The 12,820-nt window shown below is 32.2% G+C and overlaps 1 protein-coding gene across 1 annotated transcript in view; it reads right to left on the minus strand.

The window, feature by feature from the left end:
* LOC117172805 (monocarboxylate transporter 12) overlaps positions 1-11,558 on the minus strand; it is a 42,113-nt gene extending 30,555 nt beyond the window's left edge. The window contains exon 1 of the mRNA XM_033361040.1: positions 11,342-11,558. The gene's annotated coding sequence lies outside the window, so the exon portion shown is untranslated. The remainder of the gene's footprint in view (positions 1-11,341) is intronic.
* Positions 11,559-12,820: the final 1,262 nt, after the last annotated feature.

Genomic DNA, 12,820 nt, shown 5'->3' on the forward strand with positions numbered 1-12,820 from the left:
TAGAAGCTCTTAACGCATTGGATTGTTTGATTGACAGCTGGTCTCTCTTTCTGGCTTTCTTTTTGACTAATTTCTTGAATCATCAGACTCTATGTGAATGGGAAACGTCACTTGGTGACTCAACCGAACCTCCTTCTTACCAACCCTTGCGCACATTTCTCAGCAACAGAGTTCGTATTTTGGAAGTGCTTGAAGGAAATTCAACAGAAGATGGATCTTCATCTTCAGCATCCAAGGATTCCTCAAACTCAAGGTCATTCGCGAGCTCTCAGGCATCGAGACGATACAAGGGTTATCGTGTTTCAACAAATGGCTCGTCAGCTACATCGCATGTCAGTACTGACAAGATCGATGGTCAAGGTCGAAAATGATACCACTGTGGACAGCAGCATTTCTTTATGTACTACCCACAATTCCGAGCATTGAATGCACTGCAACGAAAGGAGCTGGCTTCAAAGAAAAAACTATGCTACAATTTTCTACGTCAGCATATAGCAAACGAGTGTTCGTCATCGAGAAAGTGTCGTATATGTGACAAGAAACATCACACGATGCTTCATCAGGACATATCGGCTATTCCACGGGTCACTTCAAGTAGTGGTACTTCAGATTTAGTGCGCACTCTCCTTGATATCGGTTCTGAAGTTTCGTTTGTTTCAGAATCTCTCGCACAACGTCTCAGGCTTCCTCACTCGAGTTGTGACTTGGGCCTTCTAACTGTAGGTAAAAAACGTGCATCCATGACAAATGATGCCGTCTCATGCATTTTATCACCATACTTTAAATCTGATTTTAAATATAATTTAGATGCACTTGTGCTTCCGCGTTGAACTCCGTATCTCCCACAATTTCAAATAGATGCTGGAGAATGGCCTCACATATCTGGATTGCGTTTGGCGGATCCAGACTTCGGTAGCAATAGGATAATCGAAGTAATCATAGGAGCAGATGCTTATTCATATTTACTCCTCTCTAATATTCATAAATTAACTTCTACCGCTCCTGTTGCACAGGAGACCTATTTTGGTTGGATCTTATCAGGAAAAACTATGAGCAATTCATCAACAGGTTTCAGATATGAATCAAACACAGCCGTTGGAATGCTCATTTCCTTACCCCTAAAATCGTGTTAAAAGCTGATGATCAGGAGTGTTAGAATTCCTTAGTTTCGACTCATTCTCGCACACCTGAGGAGGGAAGGCACTTGGTTCAGCTTCCAATTTAGCGCAATTTGAAATCTTTTGGAAATGTATATTGTCCTGCTCTAAGAATGTTGCATCGCCAGGAAAGTCGCCTCGCTCGGTGCTTAACACATCGTTTTACTTAACACATCCCGGAATTTAGAAGACTTCAAGTACAACTACTAAGCTTCGAGTGGTCTTCAATGGTTCTCAGCGATCAGAAGTTGGAATTTCGCTCAACGAATGCTTCCACGTTGGATCTACTATTCTACCCAATTTGATGGATATTGTACTCCGTTGAAGATTCCATGTCATCGTTGTATGTGCTGATGTCGAGAAGATGTATAGACAGATTCAGGTTTATCGAGATGATCAAGATCTTTAACTTCTCCTTTGGAGGAAATCACCCGAGGATCCAGCTCAAACTTTTCGTTTAACAACGGTCACATATGGATTGTCGTGTGCACCTTTACATGCTCTTCGATGTTTACAGCAACTCGCAATTGATGAGGGACAATACTATCCTCTTGCCGCCAAAGCAATTCAAAAAGGGACCTTCATTGATGATGTAATGACAGGTGCGGATACCTTGAAAGAAGCTACACTTCTTCAGAATCAGTTACATCATCTATTCAAAGTGGGCAGTTTTCCCTTCGAAAGTGGATGTCAAATGATCTTAAATTATTAATGAAGGTACCTGAAAAACATCAGAAATCATCGCAAACCAGGTATCATCCAACTCAACAATCTGTTCAAATGCTAGGTCTCAATTGGCATCCGGAGAAAGATGTCTTAACATTTGATGTTGATCTACCATCATATTGTGCCGGTCGTAACAAAACGATCAGTTCTCAGCCAGATAGCTCAACTTTTCGATCCCCTGGGTTGGTTGAGCTCAGTGAATATTACAGCCAAGATCTTCATCGAATTGCTGTGGCTCTGAAAGATTTTTTGGGATGATCACCATCCGATAAAGGATCACAATCGATGGCTTGAATATCGAGAAAATGTTCGTTATTTTTCAGGGATTGAGATACTTCGTTGGATCGGATTTCGTTCGTCTTCTGGTTCTCACAAACCATACGGATTCTCCGATGCCTCGGAAAGAGCTTACTCCGCTGCTGTCTACCTTGTTGTCATCTCAGCTTCTGGAGATTCTGATGTGTCACTCGTGGCTTTAAAATAAAAGGTAGCTCCGTTGAAGCAGTTGAGCTTGCCGCGACTTGAGCTATGTGGAGCAGTTATATTGGTTCACTTAATGCAGTAAGTGCAACAGACAAGAAACACTCTCTCATTCTTGCTTCGGAATCTACGTTAATGGCACTACTTGTCGAGTAACATCATCGACGTGGTCTTCATGGTGGTGACCAACTCACCCTCGGAAACTTGAGACAACAGTACTGGATTCTGAAAGAAAGGTCTGTCGCCAAAGCATTCATTCATCGATGCCTGCCATGTCTTCGTCAGGGAGCAGCCACCTCTCTGAAACTAATGGTACATCTTTCAGCAATTCGTTCAAGTCCAAGTAGACCATTCCTACACACTGGTGTAGATTATCATGGACCTATCCGCACTCGTACCACCAATGGTGACGGCTATAAATCTTATAAAGGTTATATTGCCGTTTTTGTTTGTTGTTCCACTCGTGCTTTGCACTTGGAAATAGAATCCGACTACGCGGCAAGTGGTTTTCTAGCGGCCTACACTAGATTCGTTTCTCGTAGAATAAGAAAAACATTATCTAGTGACCAGGGAACCAACTTCATTGGTGCTGACGCCAACCTTCGAGCCATGTTCTTATCATCCTCGAAATAATCAAAATTCGTTGCTTCAGTGCTTGCTGCTGATGGCACTGAGTGGAGGCTTAATCCACCAGGTGCACCTCATTTTGGCGGACTTTGGGAATCAGGTGTGGAGTATTCTAAGCACCACATTCGACGAGTTCTCGGGATGGTACTTTGACATTCGAGGAAATGAGCATCTTTCTTACACAAGTGGAGGCTTGTTCAAATTCTCGTTCTCTGCAAGCCATGTCTGATGACCCTGAAGACCTCAGCGCACTTACTGCAGGACACTTTTTAATCGGAGAGCTTCTCAATAACATACCGGAACCGAATTTGCTTGATAGGTCTGTTACTTGCTTAACTCGCTGGCAACTTGTTCAGCAAATGCATCAGCATTCTTGGCACCGGTGGTCTTGTGATTACCTGTATGAACTGCAACCCCAATCCAAATGGAGATCAACCTGCCCCTCGATGGAAATTAGTGACCTAGCTCTTATTTGAGATGAGAACCTTCCACCCACCAAATGGGTCTTAGGCCATATCGTCAATTTACATCCAGGACCTGACGATCGTGTGCATGTATTGACTCTTCGCACCAAAGGTGGTGTTTTAGAAAGGCCTATAGTGAAGTTGTGTCTCCTGCCAAAGGCAGTGAAGGAAGTGGTGTAACTTTTACAAGACCATTTTCTTATTTTTGACCATATTTCAGTTTTTTGTGGTATGTTATGAATGTATGTATGAGATTGTTTTTATTTTTCATGTCGTCCAAATGAAGTTGGCGGAGACTTGTTGACTGTGTATGTGAGTGAGTCATTGAACACCTCAGCCGTCGTCGACAAGCGAACATGGAAGAACTTGATTTTTCTTTTTGTGAATCAAGGCGGGCTAAATTATTATTAATTATCTTTTAAAGAAAGAAGGCTCTGAGTGGAGCATTATTAGTTGAATTTAACTAATCTATCAACTTATTTGTATTACCTATTTTCTCATACCATTAATGATCATTATTGAGATTGAAGTGCATAATTTTACATCACAATTCTGCAGTTTTTTATATTGTTTAAACATTCGTGGACAGATATTCCCATCAATATTCAAATTACTTTTGTGAAATGAAGCATGGGACAAACCTATAGAGCTCTGTCAACTAAGTTTTTTATTACTGCAACTTTGTTTTGAAAAGAATGAGCAGAAAAGAAATTTAAAATTATGCCTGAATATGTACTTTTCCTACACTAATTGATAATTATATTACCATCGCGACTTTTGATTGAGTTTAGGTTTAAAAAATGATTGTATTATCATTTTATATTTTATGGGTAAATTGAAGCATCATGAACATACCAAAAGTAAAAAGGCAAAGCATAATCTAACTTCTTGAAAACAAAGGCCTCCAAATCTTCCATAACTATTTCCGCTAAAATCCGAGAAATGACTGAAATAATGGCCTGTTCAACTACATCAAGGGGTATATTCGGAAACATTGCAACAACATTTAAAGAAATCATTACATATTCATTCGGAACCGTTTTTTGAATAACAATATTTTTTCATTCATCTTGAAGGATAGCCATCTTTATGAATTTTTTTATCAAATTTCAAAGCATCTTGAAGGTGTCTCTTTTTTATTGCTTTAACGGATTTTAATTTAATAAATAAAAATTATTATGATTGGAAAGCAAATCCTCCATATCTCTAATATAATCTTATTTTTTCATACAGACGGTAATTTGGCCTTTATCAACATTAATGCAAATTATATCAGGGCTGATCTTAAGAAAACTCTTCGTCATCATAAAACCTTCAGAAATTTTCGATTAATATTACTAATGTGCAAACAATTTTTATCAACAAAGCTCTTTGACATACTAGGTGTATACTAGGGGTATACTCGGAAGCATTGCAACAACATTCAAAGAAATCATTCCATAGTGATCCGGAACCGTTTTTTGAATAATTTCTTTTAATTCCCAGCTATTTTCAATATTGTATGCTGAAGTTCTGATAGAGTCTTTGAAAATAAAATTAAAGTTTTGTTCTAAAAATGTAATTGGAGAATTAATAGTTGAAATAACTATTTTCAAAGGATAGCCACCTTTGTGAAACTTCCTCAAACCATAACATTTTATATCTTTTCCTAAAAGTCCTTTTTTTCAAATTGCAAAGCATCTTGAAGGTGCCTCTTTTTAATTGCTTTAAGGGATTTTAATTTTAAATCAAAATTATCATGATTGGAAAGTAAATCCTCCATATCCCTAACATAATTTTATTTTTCATACAAACAGTAATTTTGCCTTTATCAGCATTCATGAAAATTATATCAGGGTTGTTTTAAAGAAAACTTTTTGTTATCATAAAGCCTTTAGGAATATTATGATCAATATTAATAATGTGCACATAATTTTTTTCAACAAAGGTCTCTTACAAGTGTAACATCTTATTTCGGAAATCTTGCTGATCCAATATCGGAATTTCGTGTATAATTGATTCGATATCTTTGACTATTTGCATCATTTTTTCGAACCTACATTTTATCACACGATTGGATTCTTTATTTTATTTTCAGGAATTCTTTACATTAAATTAATTATTTTCTTCAAGATAAAATTTCAGGTCTCGGACACACTTCAGAGATGATAAATAGTGTCTATAGTGGGAGTAAGAAGGTATTGTCAGACTTACGTATAAATCGAATATTGATGCAGCAAATTCGATACCGTCAGGTTTCTTGTGAGAGGAAAGCAGGAATATTGAGTTGATAGAGAAGGAAAAGAGTGAGATAAGTGATAAGTCAGATGACAACAAAGAATGAGAAAGGTTGGAGAAAAAAGTGAAAATAGCGGAGAGAGGCTGCAGACGGGGAGGCTAAAAAAATATAAATAAAGGAAGAAGATGTTTTAAACAGTGAACAACATTGTTTTTACATTAACTAATTACATTAAAGACGGATGGAGACAAATAATTAAAGGTGGGCAGTAATAGAGAAAAGTCAGATATTTGTACTTTTTAAGGATGATTCAGCTTGAAGGATATATAGGGAAAAATGGTCTAAAAATTAATGTTGGAAAAAAAATTATAAAAATTATATAATAAAAAAAGATGTAGAGGTGGGAGCAAATGGAACCAGGGAAAATAGGTTGCCAAACATTTATTTGAAGGAAGAGATTTGTGAAATGGGAGTTCTTCTAGATGAGGTTTGAAAGTAAGAGAAGCCTTAAGACAAAATTGAAGAAATTTGAGTGGGATTAAAGTCGAATTTAAAATCCTATTTAACGTCCAATAATCAAGGTAATGTGTAGAATTCCTTAAAATAAAACCAATAATCCAACGAATAAATGTGGACAATCACCATCAAATGTTCCTATTGCAATTTGAAAAAAGATCAGAATTTTCCTTAGAAAAGAAAAGATTCTTCTTTTTTTACAAATATAAAAAAGAGGGAAAAAATGAGAAGGCAACCAACCAAATGGCCTTTTTTCTCTTTTTATTTCCTTTGTCTTTTTTATTTTTATTATTATCAAATCACAATAAAAAAGACATTTGTAAATCATATCACTAAGGTTTCGGCACTCATACAGCACCTTTATCAAGGCCAAAAAAATTGAGCATGCAGGAACAGCAACGGAACCACGATTCACTTGATTCGCGGATGTCAGACATCATTGTTTCTTTGCTGTTCCTGCCAACTCGAATTTTTTTTGTCCAAGTGCCGAAACGTTGGTCATTATTTTATACAAATGTTTGTTACTGTGGTTTGATAGTGATAAAAATAAAAAAGAGGAAAAAAATAAAAAGGGAAGGCATGGAATTTGGTTGGTTGCCTTTTTATTTTACTTTCCTCTGTTTTATTTTTGCCAAAAAAAATTATTTCTGCACGTTAGCTTTAAGGGAAATAGGGGACGGTGAAACTGTGGATTGGATCAAATCTGAAAAGAGTTATGCAGATTAGATTTTTTTAATATTTCAGAAAATTTTAAAGATTTCGCAAAGATTTAAGGGATTTCAATAGATTTTACAGAGATTTTGAGATGTTTAATAGGATTTGAGAAGATTTATGGGGTTTATAGATTTTTAAGTGTTTATAGCATTTTCTTAAACTTCAAGGAATATAAGGACGCTTAAAATATTTCAAGAGTTTTTTAAAATTTCGTATGATTTTAGAAGATTTTAAAGGATTTTAAAAGGTATTTAGTATTTACCGAATAAACGAATTTTCAAGAGACAAGGATTTCTGAGGATTTCAGATATTTCATCGTATTGAAGGGATTCATAGGATTTCAAAAGAAATATTAAGATTTTGATCGTATTCAACGGATTTTAAAGCTTTTAGGGTGTTTAAAAAGATTTAAAAATATTTCACGTATTTTTACATCGTATGGCAGATTTAAATAATAGATAACCGAGAGTGGCTGCAATACTTCATTTTCTAATGTCCTTGACTTTTCTTTGATTTTTCCCTTACCAATTTTTCATTTTCCATAAAAATTGCAGATTTCAATTTAAAAAGTTCAAACTTTTTTGTCAAACAAGAAAGATTATTTTTTGCCATAAAGGATGAATTGTTAATTTAAGAAAACTAATTTTCAACAATTTAGAACAATTTTCAACTAAAAAAGATGACTTTTTAACAATTTTCAAACGAGTCAGATAACATTTCATAGAAAAAGACCTATTTCCAATCCAAAAGGATTACATTTCTGTCCAAATAGACACATGCTTAATAAAACCGTTGAATAATTATTTTGCAGAAAAGATCAGTTTTTAATAAAATGCTTGAATTTTCGAAAAATAAATCAATTTTCGATAAAATAGTTAAATTTTTAACCAAATTTTATATATAAAATTATATTATTATATAATAGTTAATATTATATATTAATAAATAATAATTTTCAAAATTTCAAATAAAAAACATTAAACATTTAGACAAAATCCGTTCATTCAGAAGCAAATAACTGAATTTCCAAAAAAAGAATTTCTACCAAATGAAGTGAATTTTAAATCCAAAAAAGGTATTTTCTACCAAGAAGATACGTTTTTTACCATAAAAGACGAATTTTCAAACTAACAGTTAAATTTTCAACTAAAAAATATCAATTTAAAAAAAATGGAAAAGTTAAACTTTCAGTAAAAAAAAATATTCGTCAACAAGAATACAACGAAATTTCAAACAAACTGTTAAATTTTCAACATACGAAGTCAAATTTCAACCGAAAAATATGAAATTTCTAATAAAATAGTTAAAATAGTTCAACATAACAAAATAGTCCAAAATAGTTCAATTTTCAACCAAAGATTGAATTTTCAACTAAAATTATAAATTTTTATAAAAATGGAAAAGTTAAATTTCAGTAAAAAAAATCCTGGATAAGAAAGCATCGAAATTCCATCCAAATTGTTAAATTTTCAACCTGCAAAATTGATTTTTCAACCAAATGGTCGAATTTCAACAAAAAATATGAAATTTATATAAAAAAAAGAGTTACATGTTTAAACCAAAAAGACGTTTTTCAACCTAGAAGAATAATTTTCAATCAACAAATAAATGTTTACAAAAGAAAACGAATATTAGAAAAATAGTCCAATTTTAAACAAAAGAGATGAGTTTTAAACTAAAATTAACAATGCCAAGAAAACCAAGAATTAATTAATTAGCAAATATAGTTGAATTTTTAACGAATAAGTTCATTTTCAACTCAAAAATATAAATTTTCAACCATAGAGATGTACTTTCAAACGAAAATATTTTAAAGTAGTTGAATTTTTTATTGAGAAAGGTCAATTTTTAACAAGATAGTTAAACCTTTAACCAAAGAGGGAAACTTTCACTTAAAATGGTTAATACTTGGAATACTTTAATTTTCAGTAAAATTAATTCATTTTCAACAAAAAAAATTAATCTTCAGCCAAAGTAGATGAATTTTTAACTAAAATGATGAACTTTCAAACAAGTAGTTAAATATTCAACAACAAAATATTTTTATTGTAATTTAAAAAAAGATGGATTCAACCAAAATCTTGAAAAATTTTCTGCATAGAATCTTTTATAAAGAGAATTAGACGATTTGCAATTTAAACGTAAGAATTATAATTTTAAATAGTTGGAATTTCAAAAGAAATAGAATTAATTTTCAACAAAATATTTATATTTTTAACCAAATAGTTAATGCTTACATAAAGAAACATAACTTTTGAATCCAAAAGAATAAATTTTCTATTCAAAAAGACAATTTTCCAACAAAATAGTTGAATTTTTAACCAAATAGTTTAATTTTGAACACATAAAAATAATTTTTTAAATAAAAAATATGATAGTTGATACTTCACCTAAAACGAAGAATTGTAAACCAAAAAGATTAATTTTTACCAAAATATACAAATTTTCAACAAAATAGTTGTATTTTTAACCAAATAGTTGAATTTTTAACAAAATAGCTAAATTTCAATCAACGGAAATAAATTTTAAACACAATAGTTAATTATCGATGAAGAAGGATAAATATTTAACAAATTGTTGATTTTTCAAGCCAAAAAGATGAATTTTTAACAATATAATTAAATTTTCAACAAATTAGTAGAATTTTTAATCAAATAGTTAAATTTTCAGCACAAAAAGATGATTTTTTACATAAAATATATAATAGTTGTTACTTTAACGAAAAAGATGAGTTATAAACCAAGAAAGTTAATTTTCTACTAAAACAGACGAATATTCAACAAAATAGTTAAATTTAAACAAAATAGTTGACTTTTGAACCAAATAGTGAAATTTTTAATAAAATTCTTAATTTTTAATAATAGAAAATGAATTTTCAACACAATAGTTGATTACCAACAAAAAAATGAGTTTTCAACAAAATAGATAAAATTTCGAAAGAAAAAAAATGACCTTTCAACCAAACATTTGAACTTATAAGCAACAAAGACGAATTTTAAACAAAGTAGTTGAACTTCTAATCAAATAGTTTAATTCTCAACAAAATTGTAGAATTTTCAATTAGAAAAAATAAAACTTCACACAAACAGTTTCATTTTCAACTAAATAGTTTAATTTGCCAGACAAAAAAGGAATTTTCAATAAAAAATGTATTAATTGCTATTTTAATCAAAAAGATGAATTTTAATCAATGAAGATTAATTTTATAGTAAAACAGACGGTTTTTACACAAAATACTTGAAGTTTGAACCAAATAGTTGAATTTTTAACTCACAAAGATGAATCTTTAATAAAAAATGTAATAGTTGACACCCTAGTGGGCCGTCCTAAAAACGATCCTCGGATGTACAAGTCAAAATAAGTTATTTGAAAGTTCGAAAAACCACCCTAAATCAGTTTTTAACCAAAAATGGAAAAATTTAATTTTCAATAAAAAAATTAATTTTTAATGAAAAGACACGAATTTTCATCAAAATAGACAAATTTCAAACTAAAAAAGATAAGTTTTCAAACAAAAATGGAGAAGATCAACATTCACCTAAGTAGTTGAAGTTTCAACAAAAATGATAAATGTTCAAGAAGAATATTTAAAGTTTTAGTTGAAAAAGTTAAGCTTTAATAAAAAAAAAAAAATAAAACGACTTTTCACAATATAGATTATAGGTGAATTCTCAACTAAAATGACGAATGAAGAAAGTAGTTGAATTTTCAACCGAAAAGGATTTCAATTGACTTTTTAGTACCATAATATGAATTTTCAAGGAAAAAACAATTTAATTTTAAATAAAAAAAATTGAATTCAACAAAAACGGACGATTATTCAACAAAATAATTTGGCAGCCGTAACCTACAAAGATTAATTTTCAACCAACGGTTGAAATTTTATCAAAAAAAAAAAAAAGGAAAATTCCACTAAAACTGATGAAATATGAAATGAATTTTCAATAAAATGTTAATTTTATATAAAAATAGTTGGGTTTTCAACTTTTTGAAAATTTCTGATTTTCCCTGAATATTAATATTTTATTACCACAATCTTACTCGTGTAACATTTTCAACATAGAATCTTTTATAAACGAAATAAAAAAATATTTAATTTAAGTGCAAAAATAATCAATTTATTATCCACTATTTGGAATTTCTTAAATGCTTTCGAGTCCTGATGTACTTTGGATTTTATTTCCTTCCAACTTCTTTAAACAAAAAAAAAAAAAAAAGAAAATGAACCTATCAATTCCAAATTTTTAATCACCTGTTTGGAATCTTCCACTGAAAACAAAGAATTGGAACGTTCATTATTCATAAGTATTCGAATCACAAAAGATGTTTCCAAACCCCTCTCAATTTTTTATTTCAAATCTGAGACCAATTAAAAAAAAAAAAGTAAATTTCCATAATTGAGAATAAAAGTTGCGAATAATTGAATAACGACTGATTACCTCTTTTTCGTCAATGTCCTTCGCCCTGCCCAGATGATTGCTGCCCTCTTGGCTCGATTGGCTCGCTGATGGCCTTCGGATATAAATTTTGGTTCTACTTCCTCTGAAAATAATCCCCTTTTTACGAACTGAAAACGCACGCGATTTCGATTCTGAAAACTGAGTCAGGGCTTCAATTAACTAGAACTAGAATGACCCTTTGGGAAAAGACTTGCGGCGAGTGTTGCTCGGGGTTGTTCAATTCTTTCTGATTCCGTAAATATCGGAGGCAACCTGGTGCGCAAGCGTTTCTCGGCTTCGAAGCGGAAACTTTCCAGATCGATAGCTGGAAATGATAAGCGGATGACTGACGCAAACTGAACTGAACCTTTCTTCCCAAGGGTCACTGTCACCGAAGAATCCAACTGGTATCTGGTTCTGGTACATTTTAATTGTCCCCGATTTTTACCACCGGGTCAAGGAAATTCGATTTTTTAAGAGAAAGATGTCCCATTGATCATGATAATGTTTCAAATTTTGGACGACACCGAGTGTAGTTATGAACCTTTTGGACGTGGACCATCCCAATTAAAAAAAGCCCCGAAAAGTAGATGAATTTTCCACAGAAGAAGATCAATTTTCAGGGAAAAATATAAAACTTGATACTTAAACCTAGAAAGAATTTAATTTGAAACAAAATCTTTTTTTAACTACATTTTTTTCTAAAAAAAGATTGTCTTCGCTTCGCTGGGAACTGAACCACAGAACTTACAATTGCCGGTCGGATGCTTTTCCGTTAAGCTACTAAGGAGATGGAAAGAAGAATCCTTTTTCAGAAATACACGCATTATTTTGCCAGGCGTTCCGTATTCAAATTTTTCAAGAAATCTGTATTATCATCAGAGAATAACAGAGATTCTTAACGTCTTTTCAGACTAGATCCCAGTGGGCACAAAGTTTGGCGACGTCTTTACGACATCGTAACGACATCTTTACGACAACTTTACGAGATCCTATGTCCATGTCGTTAAGGTGTCTTTGCGATATCGTATAAGTCGTATGATCTGACGATGTCTTTACGATATCGCAAAGACATCGAAACGACATGGATATAGGATGTCGTAAAGATGTCGTAACGATGTCGTAACGATGTCGTAAAGACGTCGCCAAATTTTGTGCCCACTGGGATGGAACTATATGTATTAACGATTCTTTTAATTAATTTGTTCCTGAAAAATATCTTTCTTAAGAAAAAATAGAATTTAAAAAAATGGTAAATGCATAGTTCCAATTAGTCTGAAAAGACGTTAAAAATGTCTGTTATTCTTTTATGGTAATACAGATTCCTTGAAATCATACAGAGTTAAATTTAATCAACAAACCCATTGGGCAACAGGACATCCTAAATAGGTCCTTAGAATTAATCCCTATGTCACATGATTTGACATCTTTAAGACATCCTTTAGATCTCATCATGTCTTCAAGAGGTCTTTAGAACAT

Source organism: Belonocnema kinseyi, chromosome 5, assembly GCF_010883055.1.
Source record: "Belonocnema kinseyi isolate 2016_QV_RU_SX_M_011 chromosome 5, B_treatae_v1, whole genome shotgun sequence".
NCBI lineage: Eukaryota > Metazoa > Arthropoda > Insecta > Hymenoptera > Cynipidae > Belonocnema > Belonocnema kinseyi.